The 27,518-nt window shown below is 41.3% G+C and overlaps 1 protein-coding gene across 2 annotated transcripts in view; it reads left to right on the top strand.

Moving 5' to 3' along the window:
• RABEP1 (rabaptin, RAB GTPase binding effector protein 1) overlaps window positions 1-27,518 on the top strand; it is a 97,551-nt gene that overhangs the window by 6,498 nt on the left and 63,535 nt on the right. The gene's annotated exons all lie outside the window — the stretch shown is intronic.

Raw genomic sequence — 27,518 nt, 5'->3', positions numbered from 1 at the left:
CGGGTTTTAGTTCTCTTCCCTAGGACCACACAGAGGGAATCCAAGGCATCTTCTCTATGTGAGCCTGAAGAAATCTGATAATACTATGTTCTTCCCAGATATTCTTTTTATTTCTCCTCTCAGGTAGTTTTGAATTTCCTTAACATCTCCCCCCTGATCCCCCAGTGTGTCAGCTTAAACTTGCATTGCCTTCCAGGCACTCAGAAGGTGTCTTTAAAAACTTTTTTTTTTTTGAAGTGTAGTGAGTACCTCGTGTTAGTTTCAGGTGTACGGCCTAGTGCTTTGGTAAGTCCAAGCCTTAGTCCGTGCTCCCCACAGGTGTGGTGGCCATCTATTGAGGTATCATTGACTGTATTCTCCATGCTGACCCTTTCATCCCCATGACGTGTTCGTGCCATCATCGGAAGCCTGGACCGCCCCCTCCACTCATTCTACCCGTCCCCGCCCCCCCGCTCCCCTCTAGCAACCATCTGTTCTCATTTATGGGTTTGTTTCTTTCTGCCTTTTGTTTGTTTATGCATTTGGTTTTTAATATTTTACATAGAAGTTAAATCATGCAGTATTTTTCTTTCTCTGACTTATTTCACTTAGCATAATACTCTCTAGATCCATCCATATTGTCACAAATGGCAAGAACCCACTCTTTTTGGTAGCCGAGTAAAATTCCATTCTGTATATATACCACATCTTTACCCGTTCATCATCACTGGACACTTGGGTTGCCTCCGTGTCTTGGCTATTGTAAGATAATGCTGCAGTGAACATGGGGGTGCATAATCTTTTTGAGTTAGTGTTTTTGTTCTCTTACTTTAAATACCCAGTAGTGGAATTATTGGATCATATGGTAGTTCCATGTTTAATTATTTGAGGAACCTCCATACTGTTCTCCACAGTGGCTGTACCAGTTTGCATTCTCACCCTACAGTGCACAAGGGTTCCTTTTTCTCCACATCCTTGTCAACATTTGTTGATTCCTGTCTTTGACTGTAGCCATTCTCACACGTGTGAGGTGGTATCTCATTGTGGTTTTGATTTGCATTTCCCTGATGATCAGTGATGTTGAACATCTTTCCGTGTGTCTGTTGGTTATCTGGATGTCATCTTTGGAGAAATGACTTCAGGTCTTCTGCCCACTTTTTCATCGAGTTATTTGTTCTTTTGGTGTTGAGCTGTAGAAGTTCTTTATGTATTTTAGATAGTAACCTCTTATTGGATATATCATTTGCAAGTCTCCTCCATTCACTGGGTTGCCTTTTAGTTTTGTTGATGTTTCGTTTGCTCTGCAAAGGCTTTTTATTTTGATGTAGTCCCAATAGTTTTTGCTTTTGCTTCCCTTGCCTGAGGAGACACATCTAGAAAAATGTAGCTATGGCTGATGTCAGAGAAATTACTGCTTGTATTCCCCTAGGATTTTTATGGTTTCAGGCCTCACCTTTAGGTCTTTAAACCATCCTAAATCATTCCGAAGGTTTAGTTAACGTAGGTCCTTCCCTCCATTCAACCCTTACTGCACCCCAAGTTGTATTGGAGAAAGTGGTATTTGAATAGAGCCTGGAGAGTCGTGTAGAATTTCTGACAGACGGCAGAGGTGTCTTGGAGAAAGGTGGTAGAGCAGCGGAGACGCCTTGGACGGTGCTGCCGGAGCATGTGCAGGGTGAGGTGAGGTGAGTGAATAATCTGGTGGTGTGGGAGCCTGTGTCTTGATAAGAGACAGGCTTGAGAAAAGGGGTTGAGCCTGAATGGTGGAAAGCTTTGCTTCTAGCTAAGGAGTCTGGGTTTTTCTGGGTGATGTGGCTGGGCATGTGTGTTTTGATGGAGTCCTAGTGTCACCCAACCTGTGCTATAGGAAGCTTGCTCTGGAAATCACACAGGGTAGATCGGCAGGTGGTTAAGGAGATTGGCTAGGCTGTTACTGTGGTCCAAGAGAGGTGATGGGGTTCTAGCTTATGTCTCTGGGAGTGGAGTAAAGGAAATAATAGGTGGGAGAAGTACTGTGGTGGGCAAATAGCAGCTTGCTGAACACTTGGTCTGGGGTGCAGGCAGGAGAGAAATGAAGGAGGCTTCTGAGAATATAGCTGCTGATCACCAATCTGGGGGACCAGCGGGAGGGCGGGTTGAATAGGAGAAAGTGGCAGATTTGGTTTTAGTATGTTGATGTGGAGTGCTAGTGGGAGAGCCGTGTGGAAATACCTAGTAGGTAGCAGGACGTGTGGCCTGGAGCTTTAGGAAGAAAGCAGGGTGTGGATGAACTTTCGGTAGTTAGATGTTTGGAAGTCATCCAGGGTGAGCGCCGCTCATTGCGTACGCTTGTTGCATGGTGGCCCCTGTGTTGGGGAGATTACAACAAAAGGACAGTCTGTGAGGAGGGCCAAAGATGAAACTGATGGGTTGGATGAGGAGGAGGAAACCAATGATGAATCGTAAAAAAAGGAGAGTTGGGGGAAGATTAGTATTATTAAGAGTCAGTGTGCAGGGTGATGGTCACCAGTAGTAAATGCTGCACAGAAGTCAGGTGAAGACCCGAGTGGTCATTGGAATCAGCACTTAATGACCGTCGGGACCTCCAGGGGAAGCGTTTCAGCAAAGAAGTAAATAGAGGCAGCATGGATAGACTGACATTTAAAATTGTGGTGATCCACCTGCTGTCAGGGCAGTGGCTTGGGAAGGGCCACAGAGCAGTGACGTTGTGTGTTTCAAAAATAGAAACTAAGTGGGGGGTGCTCCTGGGTGGCTCGTTCAGTTAAGGTCTGAGTCTTGATTTCAGCTCAGGTCCTGATCTCAGGGTCCTGGGATTGAGCCCCGTGTTGGGCTCCACCACGGGGAGTCTACTTAGCTCCCTCCCTCTGCTCATGCGTGTGCTCTCTCAAATAAATAACTAAATCTTAAAAAGAGAGATTCATTGTCGGTGCTGGTGGAACTGCCAGGAGAAGGGGGGCCTGAGGATCTCAAGGAGAAGATAAGTAGGACCAGCTCTCTGAGGAGCTGAGGGCAGATTAGGTGGAGCGGGAACTGGAGAGATGGATCTCATCCTGCAGAACAGAAGGGAAAAGGGAGAGAAGGCTCTGAGTTAGAGGAGAAACTGACTGAACGTACGTGTAGCCTCCGTTCTTGTTCCTCGTTTATGCAGCACACACGGTCTGCCTGTCACCTGTGCACAAGGTAAAGTGGTGCCTGCCCCCGTGGATGGTGTAGCTTTGAGACCTTTGTTGCAGCCAAGTAGATTAGCTCATTCATACTCACCTGGATTCCTCCTCTTAACTGCAGAACACGGAAAATCATTGGGCGGTTTTCCCAGTTACCCTGCAGGCAATAGAGCCAGTAGCGTTCTAGATGCACGGGAGAGAGACGTTAGTTCATTAGACGCTTGGGAGACTGTGGGCGCTGGTGCTTCATTCTGGCGTGGAGCTTCTGTTGAGAAAGGCCGGGAGAGTAATACGTACAGGAGATGATGGGGTCCTTACTACGGAAAATCTGATGGGGTGCGGGAAGCAAACCATGACGTAGGGTACCATTCCTTTGGTTCAGGCTGTTAAAAATCAAGACAGATATTTACCACTTAATCCCCAGTTGACAAAACTTTTTCTAAGCTCCTGCTACGTTTGTTGTCTACAAATAACCGACTGCTGCGGCCTCCCACCCCCTCTAGATCTCATGTCCCTGACGTTCTTATCTACTCCAGAGCAGAGTTTGTTTGAAACTACTTTCTTTCATTTTGTTGTGAACCTTGTAAGCTTCTGTAGACAGTTACAGAAGGGATATTAACAGGGTAGATCCATCTCTATTGCAAAAATTTGCTATGCGTTTGTTCCGAACAGATGAAAATTTAGTCTTCCTAGAACACTTCCGTTTTCTGTGGTAACTGTATTAGAAAATTCTTAATTTGATCGGGCCCAAATAAGTTCCCTGCAGCTTATGCACCTTGGTTCTGGCCTTTGGAACAAATCAGAACTAGGCTGTTTTCTGTTCCACACAGAAGGCCTTCAGATGTTTAAAGAGCTTGCTCGCATCTTGGTGGCTCCTCCTATCAGGGTTCTGCACCCCCACCATTCTTCATGGCTTCCTCTGCTGGGTAGCCAGATGTTCTAATGCCGTGTGGTTTGCTATGCTCAACCTAAAGTTGGCGGAGATAGTCCAGACCCAGAGTCTGTGTGACTTGTGGGTGATACATCAGAAACATTCTTTTTGATCGAGACCCTCAGCCGGCTTTCTAATGTTTGCTAACATTCCCTCAGTTTATGTTTCTATTCACTGTATCATATTAGTTCATAGTAAAAGAACAACTATGATTTATTGAGAAGCTGTATGACTTGCACCATGCTGTGTATTTTTTTTTTTTAAATTTTTTGAGCGTTTATAGTAGGCACTGGGGATACGGATACAGTTACAGTAAAAAAATAGACTATTTTTTTAGAGAAGTTTTAGAGAAGTTTTACTTTTTGATTTTTTTTAAAAGTACTTTTTTTTTTTAAAGATTTTATTTTCAAGTAATCTCTACACCTGACATGGGGCTTGAACCTACAACCTGAGATCAAGAGTCGCATGCTCTATTGACTGAGCCAGCCAGGTGCCCCTTAGAGAAGTTTCAGATTCACAGTGAAATTGAACAGAAAGCACAGTTTCCTTACACCCCCTCCCCCACCGTCGGCATTCCACATCCGTGTGGTGCATTTGCTATGGTTGGTGAGCCTGTTTGTGGTGCCTCATTATCGCCCAAAGTCCATCATTTGCATTAGGGTTCGCTCTTGCTGTTGTGTGTTCTGTGAGTGTGGATGAATGTACAGTGACATGTATTCATTCACTGTTGTACTTTCATACAGAAGTTTCACTGGCCTGAGTCCCACCTGTTCATCGTTCTTCTCCGCCCCTCCCCCCCAAATTCTTGGCAACCACTGATCTTTTCACTGTTTCTGTAGTTTCGCCTTTTCCAGAATGTCAGGTCATTGGAATCCTATAGATCGGCTTTTTTTCACTTAGCAATATGCATTTAAGGTCCCTCCATGTGTTTTTTGTGGCTTTTCAGTGCTGGTTAATATTCTGTTGCATGGGTGTACCAGTTTTCCCTTCACCTACCGAAGGACGTCGTGGTTGCTTCCAAGTTTTGGGGATCACGAGTAAAGCTGCTGTGATGCCGGTTTCTGTGTGGATGGGTGAAACCCAGGAGTGTGATTGCCGGGTCGTGAGAGTATGTCACAGTGACCACACCGTTCTGCCTTCCCGCCAGCGGGGAACGAGGATTCCCGTGGCTCTGCCACCCCACCAGCATTTGGTGGTGTCCGTGTCTGGGGTTTTCTCCATTCCAGTGGGTGTGCGCTGCTGTCTTGCTTTAATTTGCAGTTCCCTAATGACAGGATGGGGAGCATCTTTTCATACGCCTATTTGCTGTCTGTATATCTTTTGTGAAGCGTCCGTTCAGAATTTTGGCCCATCTTTGAATCAGGTGGTTCATTTTCTTTACTGTTGAGTTTTAAGAGTTCCTTGTGTATTTTGGATAACAGTCCTTTTTTTTTTTTTTTAAAGATTTTATTTATTTGACAGAGAGAGACACAGCAAGAGAGGGAACACAAGCAGGGGGAGTGGGAGAGGGAGAAGCAGGCTTCCCGCCGAGCAGGGAGCCCGATGCGGGGCTCGATCCCAGGACCCTGGGACCATGACCCGAGCCGAAGGCAGATGCTTAACGACTGAGCCACCCAGGCGCCCCTGGATAACAGTCCTTTATCAGATGTGTCTTTCGTCAGTATTTTCTCTGAGCCTGTGGCTTGTCTTCTCGTTCTCCCGACAGTGTCTCTTGCCGAGCAGTTTTTTTTTTTTTTTTTAAAGATTTTATTTATTTGAGAGAGAGAGCAGGGGCAGAGGGGGAGAGAGAGGGAGAAGCAGGCTACCCGCTGCGTGGGGAGCCCAATACGGGACTCGATCCCAGGACCCTGGGATTATGACCTGAGCTGAAGGCAGGTGCTTAATGGATTAAGCCACCGAGGTGCCCCCAGAAGTTTTAAATTTTAATGAAGTCCAGCTTATCAATTATTTCTTTCATGGATTGTGCCTTTGGTGTTGTATCTAAAAAGTCATTGCCATACCCAAGGTCATCTAGATTTTCTCCTGTGTTTTGCTCTAGGAGTTTAATAGTTCTGCATTTTACATTTAGGTCTGTAACTCATTTTGAGTTAATTTTTGTGAAGGGTATAAGGTCTGCATCTAGATTCTTCTTTTTTCATGTGCAGCCTAGCTGTTCCAGCACCATCGTTTGTTGAAAAGACTGTCCTTTCTCCATTGAACTGCCTTTCCTTCTTTGTCACACATCAGTTGACTCTGTTTGTGTGGTTTTGTTTCTGGGTGCTCTGTTCTGTTCCATGGATGTTGTATTTGTCTACTCTTTCATGCTATGTGTTTTTAAATTTCTTAATTAAAAATGTTGGCATCGAAAATAATAAATGCTCATGGTAAAACATTTTGTAAATTTCTAAAAAAAAGAGAGGAATAGTCCATATAAGCTCATAAGCTCATCACTCAGAGGTAAACACTACTAAAGGCCTGGTATATATTTTTTCCAGTTTTTAAAAAAGTATGTGTCCTGATGATTTAAAAGTGGAATCATGCTGCATATGCTGTTCTCAAGCTTCCTTTTCTTAACTTTCTTTTTGATATAGATTGTCATCAATTTTGAAATAGATCATTCATTTTTGTACAATTATAAATGTCCTATAATTTTTAAAAAGTCCCCATTGATGAATATTCATGCCATTACAGTAATGCTACAGTGAATATCCTTGTACCTGTCTTTGCACACTCCTGTGAATGTTTTTTGTGGTATAAATTCTTTGAACTGGAATTACCAAGTCAAAGAATGTGCAGGTTTAAAAAATTAATGACAAATGCCAAATTCTCTTTCAAAAAGGTTTGAGTTTACAGGCTCACCATCAGGGCATAAGAGTACTTATAGCTCCTTAATTTAACAAATTAAGTTCTTTGCATATGGGGAGTTGACTTCTCTGTTCTGTGTGTAGCAGGTGTAGCAGAAATCTCCCCCAGTTTGTATTTTAATTTTGAGATGTTTTGGCATATGGACATATTTTAATTTTTATGTGACTTAATACTTTTTTCTTTTATGGCTTCTAGATTTACTTCTACCTCCTCATGTTATCTTCTAGTATTTACTTTTAAATATTTGATCACATTGGGATTTATTTTGATGTAAGGACTGAGATAGGAATCCAGCTCTTGCAGTTTATTTTCAAATGGCTAGCCAGAAGTTCTTGTACCACGTGGTGATTACTCCATTTCTCTCCACTGGTTTTGAAACGCCACTATGTATTATATGCTAGCTGTCCAGGGATACTTGAGTCCGTTTCCAGATTGTATTTTGTTCTATTAATTTATCTATCCTGGTGTAATACCATATGGTAGCAGTTGCCGGACTGATACTTTCTAGTGGTTTCGTATTCTGAGAGCCAGGAACCCCTCATTATTCATTTTCTCAAGTTTTCTCCCAGCCATTCTTTGGTATTTATTAATTCAGATAAAATTTAGAATGAGCATATTAAGTCTGCCCACCATCTTCCCCTCTCCTGCCCCCCCCCAAAAGGCCTTTAGAGAAAACCTCATTGACTGCATTCATAAACGAAGGAGAATATGTATCTCTAGCAAAAAATCTTTACAGCTGCAGTGCCTTATGACACTTTAAATGCATTAACTGTATTATTTATTTCTCCAGATTCTTAAAGGGTAGTATTATCCATATTTCATAATTGAGGAACTAAAACTTCAGTAACTTGCCCAAGATTCAGTTCCCGTGACTACTTTCATTCCACCCACTATCTCTCAGGTCAGTGTTAGTTATAAACTTTTAGATCATTAAAAGGCAAAATTATAACAAAATCCCGTTTCTTTTTTGATCATAAAGCGCAAAGAACATGTAAAGAAAGCTGGACTCACCCATAATTCCATCCTTCAGAGGATTTTGTCATTCTAGTCTATTTCTTGTCATGTTTTATGTCTACAAATAAAAAATGTTTAAACTGTTGAGGCACCTGGGTGGTTTGGTCTGTTGGGCATCGACTCTTGATTTCAGTTCAGGTCATGATCTCAGGGTCCTGAGATCAAGCCCCATGAAGGGCTCTGTGCTAAGCATGGAGTCTGCTTGGGATTCTCTCCTTCTCCCTTTCCCCCTACCCCTCCCTGCTTGCGTGCTCGTGCGCTCGCTCTCTCAAGTAAATAAATAAATCTTAATAGATTCCTTATATAAAGAAATGTTTAAGCTGTTGATCATATCGCACATGTGGTTTTCTATTCTGTTTTTATTTTATTTGTGGAATTCTCCTGTGTTGTAAGTTATTTTTCAAAAACACACTTTTTCTTTAAAAGATTTTTATTTGTTTATGTGACAGAGAGAGGGATATCGAGAGCAGGAACACAAGCACGGGGAGTGGGAGAGGGAGAAGCAGGCTTCCCACTGAGCAGGGAGTCCAGTGCGGGGCTCGATCCCAGGACCCCGGGATCATGACCTGAGCCGAAGGCAGACGCTTAACAACTGAGCCACCCAGGCGCCCCAAAACCACACTGGTTTTAAAAGTCTAATTTACCATATGAATGTATCATAACTTAATTATTTTCCTGTTACTCTTGCCTATTTGATTATTTGTGAGATCTTGCTATTAATAAGGAATTCCACAGGAGGCATCCTCGGACGTTAAGCTTTATTTCCTGGAGAGTTCTGGATCAAGAAGCATGAGGTTTTGGTGTGTGCACTGCCACACTACTTTCCAGAAATCCAGTTCTGGTTTATGTTTCTACAATTAGTGTCATCTCATGCTTGCTAGTGTTACGTATAGACTGAAAATTTTCTTGCCCATAGCATAGGCAAACCTTTGTCTTATTTTAACCGGTAGTTTATGATACAGAGCAGTCTAAGATTGCATTTGAACAAACTTGATAATGCTTCGATAATTTCAAAGACCTACTCTGTCTCTGTATCAGTTAGATATCAACCTATACTTTGGTGTTTTCTCCCTGAATAGTTGGCCAATTTTTTTTTTCCAATGTTATGTGAATTCTTAAGTTTTTTCTATATGAGCTGTTTGTCAAGTTAGGTCTTTCACATCTTGTATTTAGTTCCTTAATTTTCTTTCTGCAAATAATTATAATTTTAGATAAAATTTGTACTGCTTATTGCAAATAATTCAGAAAATGCAGAAAAGCGTTAAGAATAAAACAATGATCGCCTAAAGACAATTTCCATTAACATATCGGTGTATTATCTTTCCAAAATTTTCATAGGTATATTAAAATATATGAAAAAAACTCTTTAAAATTTGATAAAAAAATTTTACTTTTATAGGATACATGAAGAGGTGTTCATGATGTACTGTTAAATAGTGATATTTGAGCGCATAGTCTTACATGGTATGGATTCCGTAATATGTTTAATTCTCTCTGTATTTAAGTTTTAATTTTTTCCCCATTACAGATAGCATTGTAGTAAACATCCTGGGATATAGCTCTCTAGAGATATGTGCAGATACTTCCTCAGTAAATCTGTTAGTTGTTTCAGAAGTTGTGTACGTTTAAATTTTGGTACATCTGGTACATTTACATTTTGATGTATTCTTATGTACTCGGAATACTTCTGTCTCAGAGCAGTTGGAGATCCAGTCCCTAGTGCCTTCCTCGGGTAAAGGATTCAGTGTTTCTGTGTGTAACCAGGTTGGAAGTAAAGCAGTCCAGGGCTGGTTCCGCTGCTCGGGGATGGCCAGGGGCCCGCTTTCTTCTCTTCTCCACTTTCCTCCCATGTGAGCCTCTTGGCTCACATCTTAATTACTTTTTTTCTTGCAGATGCAGTTCTGATTACCTTTTGGGAATATTTATTCCTTTAAGTCTTTTAGTATTTTCTTTGTTCCATTTGTTGCATTCTCTCCTTTAGGCACATGGATGGATCGTCCTTATGTTGGCATTCTTTGTTTCCCATAGTTACTTCCTCTTTAATTGCTTTACTTTTTTTCTTCCTGTTGTATTCACTGAGACTGTTTCAGGTCTTTTTGGTCTCTTTAACAAAATTGATTATTTCTTAATGTTGGACAGATTTTTGTATACTTGGGGTAAACTCAAGTTGGTTGTATGGACTGTTCTAGTAGGTAGCTAGATTTTATTTAATTTTTTTTGCAATTCTATTCATAGATGTGGTTGGCCTATATTTCCATTTTGGAACTGCCTTGGGTTTTGGTATCTTGATTATACTAGCCTGGTAAAATAAATTGGGAAACATTCTTTTACTATACTGAGGAAAGTTTAAATAATGTAGGAAATATTTATTCCCTATAGATTTGATAGAATTTGTTATGTTCTCTTTGAAGTTTCATCTTGAAACTTGTAAAGCTCTTTCATTTTTGGGGGGCATTTTTTGGTCATTTTTCTATTGTTAGACATTGGCTATTTTGATATTTTGGAATTTTAATTGATGGTACAGTCAACGTTCTTGTAATTAAATCTACACGTATCTATGATTACTTCTTTAGGATAAATTCTTGGCAGTGAAATTGCCTGGTTAAAGAATATACCAACTTTTAAGACTTTTGCTGTAGACTACCACATAGTCACCTGTCTTGAAATATACCCCGGATTTGTTTTAATCAGGTATGGTAAGGTGACAGATACAGAGACAACTGCCTTTGAAAGAAGAGTTTATTACTTAGAGTGTCCAGGAGAGTGGGGCATGCCATGCTGGGCAGGGTCACGGGAGGTTACCGGGGTTGGTCAGGTGGAAGAAGGAGCACAGGGAAAGCGTGGCCTAGAGCCTCTGTTGTGGTTTCCATGCGAAGGAGTAGGTGGGGCAGAGGAGGCAAGATGGAACAAGCTTAGGAATGTATAGTTTGAATAATGTCAGTGGGTCTCTGGTTTTCTGATACCTGGCTATGGGGTGATTTTAAGACAGGGGTCATACTGGCTTGGTGTGTAAGAGTTAGATGAATGAGGTGGTTGTAGTGTAGACTTGGGTTTAGTTGGTTTGCACGTGATAGGCATGTTCATAGGTGAGTTATTTATCTCTAGGAACTAACTAACCCTGGGGGCGGCAGTCCCTTCCTGCCCAGCAGGGCTCCATGATGTCAAAGCATCATAACGTATGGAAAATAAAAAACTTTAACACACCATCCTTTAAGATTGTAGGACTTTGTGCTCCCACCAGCAGTGCATGAGCATGCCAACGCTAAGTAGTTGTATCTTTTAAAAAAAGAAATCCACAGGGACACCTGGTAGCTCAGTCGGTTAAGTGTCTTGACTCTTGGTATAAGCTCAGGTCTTGATCTTAGGGCCTTGAACTCATGGCCCTAAGTCTAGATATTTTTGTGTGTGTGAAACTTTATTGCCATAAATTTGAATTAGTTTCATGGAGTGATCAAAGGAGAACAAGTGATGGGATTGGTGGGGGGTGGATGCTGGCACCTGATTGGGCCGTGATGTCGGTAGAGAAGTCGTATATCTGTGGACCGTGTTTACGCTTTCAAAGTTGTACAGAAGACACTTGTGGATGAAGACTTCTTATTTCCATCACCAGAGTATTTCTCGTTTGGTGATAGGAAAATAAAAGCCTTTTTGTTTGACTATTATTGAGTGGTCTGGTTGAATTTGGAACAAGAAATCAAAATAATTCCTTATGCACTGTCTTCCTGCATTTAAAAAAAAAAAGTTTTTTAAACTCTGAAAAACACCCATGAATATTTTATATGTGGTATTTGCATAGGTTTGGTAGGATTACTGTGTCTTTCCTGGATTTCTCCAGTATTTAAATCAAACTTCATTTTCTTTCTTTCTTTTTTTTAAAGCCCTTTTATTTATTTATTTGACAGAGAGCACAGGCAGGAGTGGGAGAGGGAGAGGCAGGCTCCCCACTGAGCAGGGAGCTCAACACGGGGCTTGATCCCAGGACCCCAGGATCATGACCTGAGCTGCAGACACTTAACGACTGAGCCACCCAGGCGCCCCTTACTTCATTTTCTTGTGAGATTGTGAGTGTTGAGAAACACCTGTGCAGATGCTAAGTGAGTGTGGGAGAGAATGTGGCAGAACTTTTAAGGACTCGCTGTAGATTTGGACTGGATGAACCTCAGAACTTTAGGATGGAAGGGACTATTTACCTGTCATCTAGACGTCACTCTGGCTCTGAAGGTCTCAGCCCTGTGAGTTTATAGCAGATCTCTCACCTTTGTCACTGTTGGCCTCTGGGGCCGGATAATTCATTGCTGTGGGGGGCCGTCCTGGATATCGTAGGATGTTGAGCAGCATCTCTGGCCTCTACCCAGTAGATGTCAGTACCCCTCCCTCAGGTCATGACAACCGGAAACGTTTCCCACATTGCCAGATGTCCTCTGGGAGCAAACTCACCTCCAGTTGAGAACCACTGGTTTCTAACAAGATGCTTTAGAATGCCTCTTTACCATTCTGATATAAAATTATACACACGATTAAAAAAAATCTTAACAGTATAATGCTCAATAAACAGTGTGACTAAGTGAGCGAGCACCCCTAGGAGGTGGTATTACACCGATTTGTAATTCCCACTTACGTGCTGCATGAATCTTCTATATTAATCTCCCCTGTTAATTACCTGTAGTCACAGGGAGATCTGTCTAGGCCTTGGCAGATCAATATTTGCCCCCCCCCACACTAATATTAACATCAGTGCGTGCTCCTTGAAATGTTTTACCTGTTTGTTTCTCATGTCCCCTTCTAGGGACATGTAATTAATTTTCCTTATCCACTTGTAGGCAGGATAGGTATTTATCAAAATTTTGATCCCCCTTATGTATGACCTTGATGTTTCTGAAAAGCTCATAAATAATGCATTCAGCTTTCCTTATAAATAAACTATAAACCCTTGTGTTTTTATTACATATTTATGAAGAACTTTTTTTTTTTTTTTAAAGACTTTATTTGTCAGAGAGAGAGCATGAGCACAAGCAGGGAGCGGCGGGCAGAGGGAGAAGCAGGCTCCCCGCTGACCAAGGATCCCGATGCGGAACTTGATCCCAGGACCCTGGGATCATGACCCCAGCCGAAGGCAGATGCCCAACCGACTGAGCCAGCCAGGCGCCCCCAAAGAACTTTTTTTCTGATAAATATCTCCTAATGTCAATTTTGTAGCTATATGTAGCCTTTTTACAACATAAGCGTAGGGAGATAGGAAATGACATCTACATTTTAGATTTTATAATGAAGGACACTGTGCACATGGGGAATTTGAATTTACAGTATAATAAAACATTCTGAGAGAGGTTTGACGTTTCCCCTATAAATAATAAATCTTAAGAATATTTTAAACTGGGGCGCCTGGGTGGCTCAGTCGTTAAGCGTCTGCCTTCGGCTCAGGTCATGATCTCAGGTCCTGGGATCGAGCCCCGCATCGGGCTCCCTGCTTAGTAGGGAGGCTGCTTCCCCCTCTCCCTCTCCTCCTCCCCCTGCTTGTGCTCTCTCGCTCTCTGTCAAATTAAAAAAAAAAAAATTCTAAACCAATGACCGTTTATATTAAAGGAATTGGTAATAATCAGAAACAATTTTTTTAAAAATAGTTCTCCATTGTGAATTATATGTGTGAATATGTATAATGCCCCATTATCTGGAATGGTGGAGGAATGAATTTTTTCTTTTTTTTTTTTTAAGAGAGAGAATGGGCGAAAGAGCATGAGGGCTGGGAAGGGCAGGGGGAGAGAGAGAATCTTAAGCAGACTCCCCACTGAGCTCGAAGAATACAGGGCTCAGTCTCCTGACCCTGAGATCATGATCTCAGTTGAAATCAAGAGTTGGATGTTTAACCGACTGAGCCACCCAGGTGCCCTGGAATGATGTTTTATGGGCATATTATTTTTCGGCTAATTTAGAGGTAAGCCTTCCAACACAGAAGAGACGAGACTTAAAAATAAAATTAGAATCCTTTATGTGGAACATTTTAAACACTTAGCCTCCATGTATTTGAGTTCTTTCCGATTTTCCTCTTGTGATTGAGTTCTAGTTTCAAAGCATTGTGGTCCGAAAATATGCAGGGAATGATCGCAGTCTTTTGGTACCAGTTGAGACCTGATTTGTGACTTAGGATGTGATCTATTCTGGAGAATGTTCTATGGGCACTAGAGAAGAATGTGTATTCTGTTGCTTTGGGATGGAATGTTCTGAATATATCTGTGAAGTCCATTTGGTCCAGTGCGTCATTTAAAGTCTTTATTTCCTTGTTGATCTTTTGCTTAGATGATCTGTCCATTTCAGTGAGGGGGGTGTTAAAGTCCCCCACTATTATTGTATTGTTGTCAATGTGTTTCTTTGCTTTTGTTATTAATTGCCTTATATAATTGGCTGCTCCCATGTTAGGGGCATAGATATTTACAACTGTTAGATCTTCTTGTTGGATAGACCCTTTAAGTAGGATATAGTGTCCTTCCTCATCTCTTATTACAGTCTTTGGTTTATAATCTAATTTGTCTGATATAAGGATTGCCACCCCAGCTTTCTTTTGGTGTCCATTAGCATGGTAAATGGTTTTCCACCCCCTCACTTTCAATCTGGGGGTGTCTTTGGGTCTAAAATGAGTCTCTTGCAGACAGCATATCGATGGGTCTTGTTTTTTAATCCAATCTGATAGCCTGTGTCTTTTGATTGGGGCATTTAGCCCATTTACATTCAGGGTAACTATTGAAAGATATGAATTTAGTGCCATTGTATTGCCTGTAAAGTGACTGTTACTGTATATTGTTTGTGTTCCTTTCTGGTCTATGTTGCTTTTAGGCTCTCTCTTTGCTTAGAGGACCCCTTTCAAGGTTTCTTGTAGGGCTGGTTTCGTGTTCACAAATTCCTCTATTTTTTGTTTGTCCTGGAAGCTTTTTGTCTCTCCTTCTATTTTCAATGACAGCCTAGCTGGATATAGTATTCTTGGCTGCATATTTTTCTCATTTAGTGCTCTGAATATGTCCTGCCAGTCCTTTCTGGCCTGCCAGGTCTCTGTGGATAGGTCTGTTGCCAATCTAATGTTTCTTCCATTGTAGGTTACAGATCTCTTCTCCCGAGCTGCTTTCAGGATTTTCTCTTTGTCTCTGAGACTCGTAAGTTTTACTATTAGATGTCAGGGCATTGGGAACATTTTAAACACTTAAAAAGTAAAAAGATTAGTAGGTAGACCCACCACCCTCCATGTGTCAAAACTGTTGATGTGTAGCCAATCGTGTTTTGTCTATAACCCCTCTCTCTACTTCCTCTCCTGGATTTTTAAATAGCAAATCTCAAACATCTATGATTTCTTTTGAAAACATTTCAGTATCTATGTAAACATAGCCACAATACTGTTATCACATCTAAAAACAGTTAACAGTCATTCTTTATCACAAAATATCCAGTCAGTGTGGACATTTCCTTAGTTGTCTCAATTTAAAAAATTGAGTTTGTTCAAATCAGGATCCAAAATAAGGGCCATTAAAATTGGTTGATCTGTCTTGTCTCTTTTTTCCCCCTTATAATTTATTTGTTGAAGAAGGCCATCCTGTGGCACATTCGCCTCTTAACTTCTAATTGCTTCCATGTGTTGGTGTTCTCCATATTCTTCTGTCTTCTGTGTTTCCTCTAAATTGGAAGTTAGATCTGAAGTCATACTCAGATCTACAGCGTTTTGTTTGTTACGTGGTTTTTGGCATTTTTTGTGTGCCCAGTGGTTTTGTTTTGCTTTTTGAAGACCAGTCTCGGAGTGGTAACGTGTACCTCCATCGGGGGCACATGATGTCTGGTTGGCTCTTTTTGAGATGTGAGGACCATTGATGACCATTTCCTAGTTTTCTCCGTTCATTAGGGTTTGTCAGATGGTAATTACCAGCTGGAATACTTCTGTAAGGAAGAATGCTCCTTGTAAATTTTGCTACCTTAAGGGATGGTTTGTGTAGGAAATGGAGAATGAAGGAGTGATGCTTTTCCCTGGTAAGCTTTCAAAGTAATGACTTGGTTGCCTAGAATCCTTCAAAGGTGACCAATCAGGTTTTTTTTTTCTTTATATGTCAAGATTATGCGGATTTAAATAATGTACATTTGTGTTTTGCTTCATTGTTGTTATTTTATTGCTCGTATTAGTTTACTATGTCTGCTGCAACAAATTACCACAGACTGGATGGCTTACAACAACAGAAATGTATTACCTCACAGCTGGGGAGGCCGGGAGTCCACAATCCGGATCACTGGGCTGAACTTTCAGGCGTTGGCAGGGCCGTGCTCCTTCCTGAGGCTCCAGGGCAGCTGCAGTCCGTGCCCCTTCCGGCGTCCGGGGCTGCCGCGTTCCCTGGCTACCCCACCCCAGTCTCCGCCTTCTTGTCACGGTGCAGAGTCCTCTGTGTCTGTACACGGCTCCTGTTTCTTAAAAAGGTGCCTACGGATTGCATTTAGGGCCCACTGGAGAATCCAGGATAAACTCCTCAAGGCCCTTCATCATGTCTTTGGCCATAGAAGGTTAATATTTATAGGTTCTGAGGATTAGGAAATGAATGTATCTTGAGGGGGAGGCGTGCTTTGATGTTCAAATGATCTCTTTTGGCCATTGTATTCTCTAAGACTCCTCAGTCCTTTGATAAAACCCCAATAGATGCCAGGATGTTTCAGCTTTCTCTTGTACCCTTCCTGCCCAGGCCTGGAATCAGTCACTTTTTCCAAGGAGCTCTGGTTCCTTTTATTGGGAAACAGTATTTAGAGGCCACATTCTCAGTGCTCGGAATGTAGCGTTTTTTTTTAGCTGCTTTTCCAAAATAAATTGCACTTTACCCTGTTTCCTTCAACAGAGTGCTCTGGACATCATTAAATCTTTTTTTTCTTTTTTTTTTTAAAGTAGGCTCCATTCCCAGCGTGGAGCCCAGTGCGGGGCTTGAACTAATGACCTTGAGATCAAGATCTGACCTGAAATTAAGAGTTGAACGCTTAACTGACTGAGCCACGCAGGCACCCCCATCATTAAATCTTCTGTTAATGATTTATTACTATGAACATAAGTTTTAGGACTGAGGTGTAAGCTGATGACTCTCCAGGGCTACTGAATTTTAAAATTAGATTTGTTTGCTTTTATACTAAACGTATGAAATTTCAGCTCAGTTCTAGTCATTGTTCTTTGTTTCTCTGTGACCCACCCTCCTTGCTGTCAGTGGGGTCCACTTCTCACCTACAAGGATTTTCAGTTTACTCTCGGCCTTCCTGCCTAAACTCTGCTTTTTCAATATCCTTTGTTTTCTGACTCCAAGAACACTAAGGGTTATTAGGAGATAAAATCGGATCTTACAGAGTATTGTATTAAGTCGGATGGGAAGAGAAGTCTGCTTCTGAGTTAAGCATTGAAATGGGTAAGTTCTTCATTCCTATGAACCCTGCAGACTTCTGGTGGGAGGGCATGGTGCTGATAGCATGTGGAGGTGGTCAGAGTTGCCAGACCTCTAGTTACAGCTTTACTGAAGGTGTTCATGTTTTTGAATTAGAAAACCATTCAAAGTTTAACCAATAGCATTTTATTTTATTTATTTCTTTCTTTATTTTTTAAAGATTTTATTTATTTATTTGACAGAGAGAGACACAGCGAGAGAGGGAACACAAGCAGGGGGAATGGGAGAGGGAGAAGCCGGCCTCCCGTGGAGCAGAGAGCCCGATGTGGGGCTCGATCGCAGGACGCTGGGATCATGACCTGAGCCGAAGGCAGACGCTTAACGACTGAGCCACCCAGCCGCCCCTAACCAATAGCATTTTAAAAAATAAAATTTATTGGGGCATCTGGGTGGCTCAGTTGGTTAAGCATCCGCCTTTGGCTCAGGTCAGGATCCCAGGGTCCTGGGATCGAGCCCCGCATCGGGCTCCCTGCTCAGTGGGAAGCCTGCTTCTCCCTCTCCCACTCCCCCTGCTTGTGTTCCCTCTCTCGCTGTGTCTCTCTCTCTGACAAATAAATAAATAAAATCTTTAAAAAAATAAATGTGGAAAACAGTTGAAAAGATGGTGGGCAGCCACGGATATGGTGGTTGTCCACGACAGCTGTGGTCTGCAGCCCGGTAAAGAGCTTGCACCAGACCGTAAGTTCGTGCTAAACTGCGCAGGCTGCCAGTGTCTTAGTGAACTCTGAGTTCTGGCACAGGCTTCTTAGCTCCTGAGAGCAGGTGAAGTCTGTGTGTCGCATTAGGGAGGTATGCGCCCCTGGAAGGGAAGCTGGGGTTTTAAGACGACTGGCCTCAGGGTCTGAGTCGGCTGCAGGGGATGGGGGTATTTGAAGCAGGCTGGCAAATTGGGAGAACTAGAGAGGGTGGGAGAATTAGGGGTCAAAACGAGCGCTCGGAATATCCAGGGTGCCGGCAGGCCCTCCAGTGCTGGCCTGTAGGGATGGAATGGGAGCCAAAGAGTGTAACGTAACTTTTTCTAGTAGCCACGTTAAAAGTAAAAAACCAAAACAGGACCTCCAAATGGAAAAGCAGGTGACATTAACTTTTTAAAACAACAGTTTTATTGAGATTCCGTTCACATGCCATCAAGTTCACCCATTTTAAAATGGACAGTTCTCTGGTTTTTAGAATTTCCACAGAGCCATGCACCCATCACCGCTGATTTCTAGAACCATTTCCTCACCCCAGAAAGAATCCCCACACGATCCACAGTCATTCCTCACTGCTCTCCACCCTCCTGGCACCCACTTTCCTACTCTTAGTCTCTCTGGATCTTCCCGTTTTCGGACATTACTTCTACATAGAATCATACTGTATGTAGCTTTTGGCGTCTGGCATCTTTCAGTTAGTACAGTGTTTTCAAGGGCCATCCATCTTATAGCACGTGTCAGTACTTCGTTCTTTCTTTTCTTTTTTGTTTAGGTTTAATTTTTTAAGAAAGCTCTACACCCATCATGGGGCTTGAACTCACGACCCTGAGATCAAGAGTCGCGCGTTTCTCTGACTGAGCCAGCCAGGCATCCCTGTACTTTGCTGCTTTTTATGGATAAATAATATTCTGTTGTATGAATACCACATTTTGTTGATCCATTCATCAGTTGATGAACATTGGGCTTCCTTTTTTGGCTGTTATGAATAATGCTATGAACATTCGTGTACAGCTTTCCATGGAAATTAATTTTAATAATGTATTTTATTTACTGCAATATATTCCAGATGTTATAATTTTTATATGTGATCACTATAAAAATTGAGGTATTTTAGATATTTTTGTACAAAGGTTTCGAAATTCCATATTTATTTCATACTTAACATACTTAACTCAGTTTAGACACTTTGAGGGGTGCGGTAGCCTCATGTGGCTAGTGGCTGCCGAGGTGGGAAGCACAAGCCCAGAAGGAGCTCAGGGGGACTCCTGTGCTATGTGGGGAGAGTGACTGTTTTCTGCGCATCCGAGACATTCGCTTGTTCGCTCCTGCCTATATATGCTTACTGCCTTGCTCCCTTTGTCCTTGATTATGCCCAGTGAATACGCTTCTCTCCTTTGCTTCTCCAAGTCCTTGCTGTCTTTTCAAGTCTTGATTAATGTCCCTCTGCAGGGGTGGGTTTAGCCAGGTAGCTCACTTCTTTGTTCTCGTGTTTCCCTGGGAAATGCTTAGTGAACACCTTCCAGGGGCCAGCCACAGTTCTAGGTGTTGGAAAGGTAGCAATGAGCAGGATATACAAAGTCTGTTTTCACTGTTTCTGGTGAGGAACAATATTTATTTATTTATTTATTTATTTATTTATTTATTTATTTTTTAAAAAGATTTTATTTATTTGAGAGAGAGAGAATGAGAGAGAGCACATGAGAGGGGGGGAGGGTCAGAGGGAGAAGCAGACTCCCTGCCGAGCAGGGAGCCTGATGCGGGACTCGATCCAGGGACTCCAGGATCATGACCTGAGCCGAAGGCAGTCGCTTAACCAACTGAGCCACCCAGGCGCCCTGAGGAACAGTATTTAAATACTCAGAGAATTAATTTCAGATGAGTGCTACGAGGATAATAACATTGGCCTGACGAAATCCCTTCTGCTGCCAAGCACTAATTTATTCTTGTGATTTTTAACTCCTACCTCAATAAAGATTTTAAAATAGTTTACGTACAGTGAAATTTAATAACTTTAACTCTCTAGATCCATGAGTTTTTCACAAACACAGGCAGTTCTGTAACCATCACCATAATTGTGTTCTGGAACATTTTACTCCCCAAAATTGCATCATGCCCCTTTGCAGTTTAACCCCTATCCTACTTCTGGGGAAGCGCTGATCTCCTTTCTGTCACTATAGTTCCACCTACTCTAGAATTTCATATATAAGTGGAATCATACTTTTTGTGTTTAGTTTCTTTCACTGGGCATGATGTTCTTGAGATTTTCCCTGTTGTGTGTGTTAGTAGTCGATCCTTTTAGTTGCTGAATAGCATTTCATTGTATGGGTACATCATTATTTTTTTCCATTTTTAGTGGGTATTTGGGTTATTTTCAATTTTTGGCTTTTGTGAATAAAGCTGCTGTGAGCATCTGTATACAAATCTTTGTGAGGAGATACGTTTTTGTTTGTGGGATTGCTGGATTGTATGGTAAGTGTGCATTATAAGGCACAGCCAGACTTTTCCAAAGTGATTGCACTGTTGTGCGTCCCACCAGCAGCCTTACCGACACTTGGTAAATTCGAGCCCCAAAGTAAGGATTGAATTTAACATCACTGGTAGTGAAGTTTTAAAAGTCCCAATCCAAGTCCTGAAGTGGTATGATACGGTTCTACTTATGAATGCCACTTGAGTTTTAGGCAGAAAACTGAATTCTTTTCGCCATTTTATTAAGTAAACCTGATACTAAGTTTTGAGCAGCCTTCTTTATCTTGTAAATGGCAACTAAAATATTTAAATATCCAAAGTTAGAAAATGTATCTGCAATCAGTCCAGTGGTAGTCATGCTTTTTCATCTGGCTTGGCATTCTGTGGTGTTTGAAACACTTGGGAAATAGTACAGACTGAGGCGGTAACAGTCCGTCTGTATCCATGCATACTTGAATCCGCTGTTGAACACCAGCATTGACGGTTATGGTAATTGGACTAAATGTAATCGCAAATTAAGGTGATTCAAAGATTACCTGGTAAAGTGCACGTAATGGTGCCTGAGCTGTATCGTATATCTTGACTAGTATTCAAAAATGTTCAGAGTTTATTTGAACCATATAGTTGGCTTATTTCTAAAGTTATCCTTGTTTGGCAACTTTTGAAGACTTTTTTCATGGTGTATGTTGTATATGCCAAGTGGGAACACATGGTGGAACACAGCTTTATGGGCTTAGAATAATGTAGGAATGGAGCCTGGAATATGGCTTATACTTCATTGTTTGCCTCCTGAACATTCACTGAAATCCCCATTTTTTTGTTCATAGGTACTCCTGTATTTTTTACTTTTTGTCAAAGCTTTGTTTACATGTTTGTCTCAATTGATAACTTTGCTTGAATATAATTTCTGGAACATTTAAAAAGAATAGATGATTTGAACAAGTGGTTTGAGAATTTTTAGAAACACGGTGATTTTGTAATTATCACTAGGAAGAATCTCTAGAACAAGTTGAGCCAAATGAACATCCTATTTTTGTTAAAGATTTATTTATTAGAGAGAGAGAGGGTGGGGAGGCAGGCAGAGGGGGAGAGAGAGAGAATCTCCAGCAGACTCCCCACTGAGCAGGGAGCCCAATGCGTGTCTTATGACCCTGAGATCATGACCTGAGCAGAAATCAAGAGTTGGATGCTCAACCAGCTGAGCCACCCAGACACCCCCCTCTATTTTTTTTGGGGGGGGGGCAGAATTTTGAACCTGCAACTATTAAGTTCTGAAGTTAACAGTTACTATCATTTGAGTGTTTATTAGATGTGAGTTGCATTTGTGTGATGGCGTTTCTAATCCTCAGCACTTGTGCTACTCTTGAGAATGGGTGTCATCTTTATTTATTATTTTAAGATTTTATTTACTGACAGAGAAAGACACAGTGAGAGAGGGAACACAAGCAGGGGGAGTGGGAGAGGGAGAAGCAGGCTTCCCACTGAGCAGGGAGCCTGATGTGGGGCTCGATCCCAGGACCCTGGGATCATGATCTGAGCGGAAGGCAGACGCTTAACGACTGAGCCACCCAGGTGCCCCCTTTATTTTTTTTTTTTTTTAAGATTTTATTTATTTGACAGCGAGAGAGCACAAGCTGGGGGAACAGTAGAGGGAGAGGGAGAAGCAGGCTCCCCGCCAAGCAGGGAGCCCAATGCGGGGCTGGATCCCAGGACCCTGGGATCATGACCTGAGCTGAAGGCAGACGCTTAACCATCTGAGCCACCCAGGCACCCCAATGTGTCATCTTTATTTTAATGAAATCTTGGAAAGGTTGAACTTTTGCCTCAGTTCATATAATGAGAGCTCGGTTTTGGGTTGAAGCACGGTTTTCTGACTCCAAAATTGTAGACAGCTTATCTTTGAATTTTAGTAACTATTTGACTACACTGTTGCCAAATCATGGATAAGACGAAGAAATGTGATTTGATACTAATGGTAGTTGGAATGGGTTTGTAGCTAACAGAGCAATCTGGTAAAGCAGTGTCAACCTCCACCCAGATCTCAAGTGATGTGCTAAAGAGCTCTATCTTTGGTTCTAACTTAAAACTTTGTTTTTTAAAAAACAAAACAAAACAAAAACCAAACAGAACTCTGCAACATAGCTTGAACTGTGCCAGGTATTGGTTGGAAGGAGCCTTGGCTTAATTGAAGTTCAAGCAGAAAGGATTTAAGGACAATGTTAGATTATGTTAATCTCGTGGGCTAAGAATGGGAGTGTGGGCTTGTGTCCAAAGCAAAATGGGGCCAATTTGTAGAATATTCCTAAGGAAGTAGCCTCCAGATACAGTGTTTCTGCTAGACTCTGTGTAGGCAATGTGGTAGGATCAGAGTGTCTTTTGACTGTAGTATGCGGGGACAACGACTGAGATAGTGAAGAATTTAGGAATTATTAGAGTCAGGAGGTGCTTCACCTGGAGGAGAAAGGAGAGGACAGGTGTGAGAAAGCAGATATTAGACATTTTCCTAATTCTGTAGGGCAGAACTAAGATCTCAAAGGAAGCTGATTTAGGGTTGTATGACTAAAAATAGATATTTCTCACAGGTGACCCACTATCTGAAGGAGGGGGGAGGATCACCTAATATCTGTGAATGGTGGACTGGCTGCCCTGTGAGGCAGTGAAATGAGTTACTAGTTTTAGGTTCATGTGGAAGCCATGTGACCACCTGTTTGTGGTGTTGTGGGAGTGGAGTCCTGTATGAGTTAGGAATTGGTGGTTTTCAGACTATTTTGACCTCTCTCCATAGTAAGAAACACATTTCCCATTACAACCCAATATATATGTGAGCATCTGAAATACAGATTTCATGAAGTAACGTATACCCAGGTTAAGTGTGTTGCTGATGGTTTCTATTATATTTCATTTGTTTGAAAAAGTGGGTTGCTAATCACTAAATTTAACAACTCATTAAAGGATTGAGGCTCAGTCCGAAATGCACTGGACTAGACTAATCTCTGAAATCCTTGCAAAACTATGATCTTGTGATTGTTCTACTCAGTAACCTAGAACTAAACATTAGACCCACAAGATTCCATCCATACTGCAGGTCCTTGGTGGCTGTTCATTAATTTTGATCATCAATATCTTTAGGGAGGCTGAAAATGAGAACATACTCTTATGTCTTGATTCTTCTAACCTCTGCCCCGCACCCCACCCCCAATTCAGGTTTTCCATCGTTTCTTATCTTAAATTCATCTCTACTTTTTTGAAGAATCTTTTCCTTAATACATTTTCATTATCTTGTTTTCCCTCTGAATGAACATTTGGTGCCAGTTTGTTCTTTCACTTAGTACCTTTCCCGATTTGTAATAATGTCTTCAGGTGCTTTACACAAACACCCCACTAACCTTTAATGTAGGAAACAATTGACTTTCTTATTTGAAACCCATGATCTTAAAAGTGTTCTTTTATCTGAAGTATTTTGACACATAATTGCTTTGAGAGTTACAAAAAAGAAAAAAAAAGAAGACAAAGTAAGGTTTTTCATTTTGATTCACAAAAGGAAGAAGGCTAAGAAGCTGTTCTGTGTAGACCTCTTAACCAGATGTGATTCTGTTTTAGAACTGGTTTATCTGAGTAAATGGACAAGGGAAAAGAATGCAGTTCTTTAAAGTTGCTAAAGTCAGATATTTTGGAGATTATATAAAGTGAAATGGGATTATGTGAAGTGAAATGACAGCCTTCTGTGGTACCAAAGAATTAGGATTATTCAGTCATATGGACAAAGTGATTCCCAAATGCCCTGTTTGCTCTAATACTGTGAAACTGGTGACATAGCCATTGTCCGCCATGGGCTGTGATGATGAATCCCTGCTAGCCCGCCCACTCGACTTTGCCTCTCCCCTTCCTCCTGACGTGGGCCAAGTACTCGTGGATTTACTTAAATAGTAGCCTAAACAAAGCACCGCTGAGTGGATACATTTAGTATGATAATAATCATTTTTAGTAATTCCTAAAAGAAGTTGTACATGATGAGTTTTTAGAGCACCAAGAGAAGGCAATTTGCTACCTGGAAGGCCACTTCTGAAACAGAAATTAAGAGGTTATTTTTTTACAGCATTTATCTATTTTAATAAATTGTTTGTTCTGGGAAAATTAAGTGTAGCTTATAAAAATGATTATTTAGTGTGTTAAAACATTTTAAGACCATTGAGGTAAATTATATGCACTTTTTATGAGCAGAGAGTTTGAGATGTAGTGGTAAGATACAGTTATAATGATTAAAAAAAAATGCACTTCATTACCTTTTTAATTTAAATCAGTGTAATCAATGTAATTTATTATTGTAGTTACCCTTTGGTTCAGAGAGGCAACCACTCTGAGTGTAATTTGGCATATTCTTTCCAGTCTTTTTTTTTTTCCTGTGTATTTTTTGCATAGCTCATACTGGGTTGTATAATTTTGTATCTTGTTCTTTTTATTTAATATAATTTTTCTGGCTTGATACTATTCCATTGGCTGGATATTCCTACCATACTTAATATAGTTTAATTTTACCCAATGAGACACAAATTAAGACTTTTGAGTTACAGAAAATGTTCAGATTCTTTTGTTCTACTGAAGTTATGTGTTTTATTTATTTATTTATTTAAGGTGTTTTCTTGGATCTTGAACATCTTTAAACAAAAAGAGTCGTTGTAGTAATATTTGACTTAGACTGTTTTTCTTCTATTGCTTATGTCTCATCAAACTTAATACCGTTTGGGACTTAAAAATATTTTTAAGTTATTACATGTTCTCCCATTCATATCAGGATTAGGGAAGAAGATATATCTAAGAATTATTGAGTCTTTCCTTCATTTATTTACCATATTATTCTTTTTTCTTTTTCCTTTCTGTATGGTTTCCTAGGTCAGACATTTTGAGTAATTGATGTAATAATTTTCCCCTTTGGGTGTCAGGCATTAAAAATAGCCATTGCATAAGATAGTTTTCCCCTTTTTCTTTTTTCCTTTTTAATTTTTTTTAGAGAGAGTGTGTGTGTGTGCAAGGGAGGGATGTGCAGAGGGAGGGAGAGAGAGACAGAGAATCTTAAGCAAACTCCACACCCAGCGCGGAGCCCAGCATGGGGCTCAATCTCACAACCTTGAGATCATGACCTGAGCCAAAATCAGGGGTCAGACGCTCAACCAGCCGAGCCACCCAGGATCCCCAAGATTTTATTTTTACGTAACCTCTACACCCAGTGTGTGGCTTGAACTCATAACCCTGAGCTCAGGAGTTTCATGCTCTTCCAACCAAGCCAGCCAGGTGCCCACCTTTTCTTATTATCCAGGTGAAGGTAACAACATGCAGAATGTGTGGAGTGGTTAAGGAAGGCTGAGATACTAAGAGCTCTCAACTGCTAAGTTCAGAAGGCTTAGTAGTTGAAGGCTGGCATTAGTACTGACTTTGGTTCATGGTGCTGTGAAGATACGGAGTCATAGGGAAGAGTCTGAGCTGGAAGTCTAAGCATGGGAACTGAGTCAGGGTCATGAGGCTCGAGTGACTTCTGGTCTTCTGTGGCTACATACAAAGTCACCTGATCATTCTGCCTTTTCCTTTATTCGCTAAATAAATACCACTAGTTTAATAATTGCAGATAACATTTATCAATTTCTTTCTAAATGCCAGGCTAAGTACTTTTGACATGAACCATTAGCTAGTTATTGTGAACTTGGTGGTGACCATGTTAGAAAAATAGTATAGTACTTTGTGTGATGAGAGCTATTTTCAGTTTACTTTGTGGTTGGTCGCTAATGTATTAGGATATGGCCATTTTAGACTTCTCTGCTGTCTTATGCAAGGTGAATTGATTTTTCCAGATACAGCAGTAGAGGCATTCTTTTTAAAAAAAGGAAAGTTGTTTTGGTCTTTTTCTTTGTTGTAGAATTGCAGTATGTTAGAAGTACTTGAGGTGTTTTTAAATTTTTTTAATTAAAAAACAAATGAGAATAAGAGAGTTGGTATATCCTCAAAGGGATCATGATTCCTGGAATTGAAAACTGTCCCAAAGCTGGAGAGAGGCAGCCAGACCTGTGGGTGTGGACTGTGTCTGCACCGTGGCCCAGAGCCAGGACGGGGTTGGGAGTGCTGGAAGCACACTTGATTTTGGCTGCAGTTTTTTTTTTTTTTTTTAAGATTTACTTGTTTAAGAGAGAGAGCCCGCGAGCAGGGGAGGGCAGAGGGAGAGGGAGACAAGCAGACTCCCCGCTGAGTGGAGAGCTGGATGCAGGGCTCCATTCCAGGACCCTGAGATCACGACCTGAGCTGAAATTGAGTCAGGCGCTTCACCGACTGAGCCACCCAGGCACCCGTTGGCTTCAGTTTTAAAGGCTGCATTTTAGTTTTTATTGATTGATTAGCTTCAGTTCCTAAATATAATGTTGAAAGGTATGGCCATTTTTGTGTGTGTTTTGGTGGGGTGAGAGTGTATTTGTTAGGGAAAAGGAAGGACAGAGGGATCTTGCTTTTTCTTTTTTCTTGATTCCCCTGAGTCCTTCCTGACCTCATGCAGTAATCAGTAGCTACCCATAATGTCAAAATGTTAGAAAAGCTTGTTTATTTAACAGTTGGGATTTGGGTAATAAAAATACCAAGAGAAATAAATAACACAGATAACAAGTTTCCTTCGTGATTTCAGATAGTAAGTACGAGATAACTGCCTATTTTCCCCTCCAGTGGATTCTCCATCCCTCTTTTTCTCCAAAAGTTATCGAATGTTCACATTGACCGGATGTCATTCTTTGCTGTGACCTAAAGACCTTAGATATTTACTCCTCAAAATGACTCCGCACCTTTAATAGCAAACAGTGGAGCTCCAACAGCAGTCCCTCCCCTTTCTGACCCGGGTTGTATCCATGCTGTCGGATCTGTAGTGAGGCTGGTCTGAAGATGTTGTGGGGGTGAACATGGTTTTAGATGCTGATTTTATTAGTTCATTATTTTTTATCAGAGGAGTTGTAGAGAA

Source organism: Phoca vitulina, unplaced genomic scaffold (assembly GCF_004348235.1).
Source record: "Phoca vitulina isolate PV1807 unplaced genomic scaffold, GSC_HSeal_1.0 scaffold47, whole genome shotgun sequence".
NCBI classification, from domain to species: Eukaryota; Metazoa; Chordata; class Mammalia; order Carnivora; family Phocidae; genus Phoca; species Phoca vitulina.
This window is presented reverse-complemented; position numbering and strand designations above follow the sequence as displayed.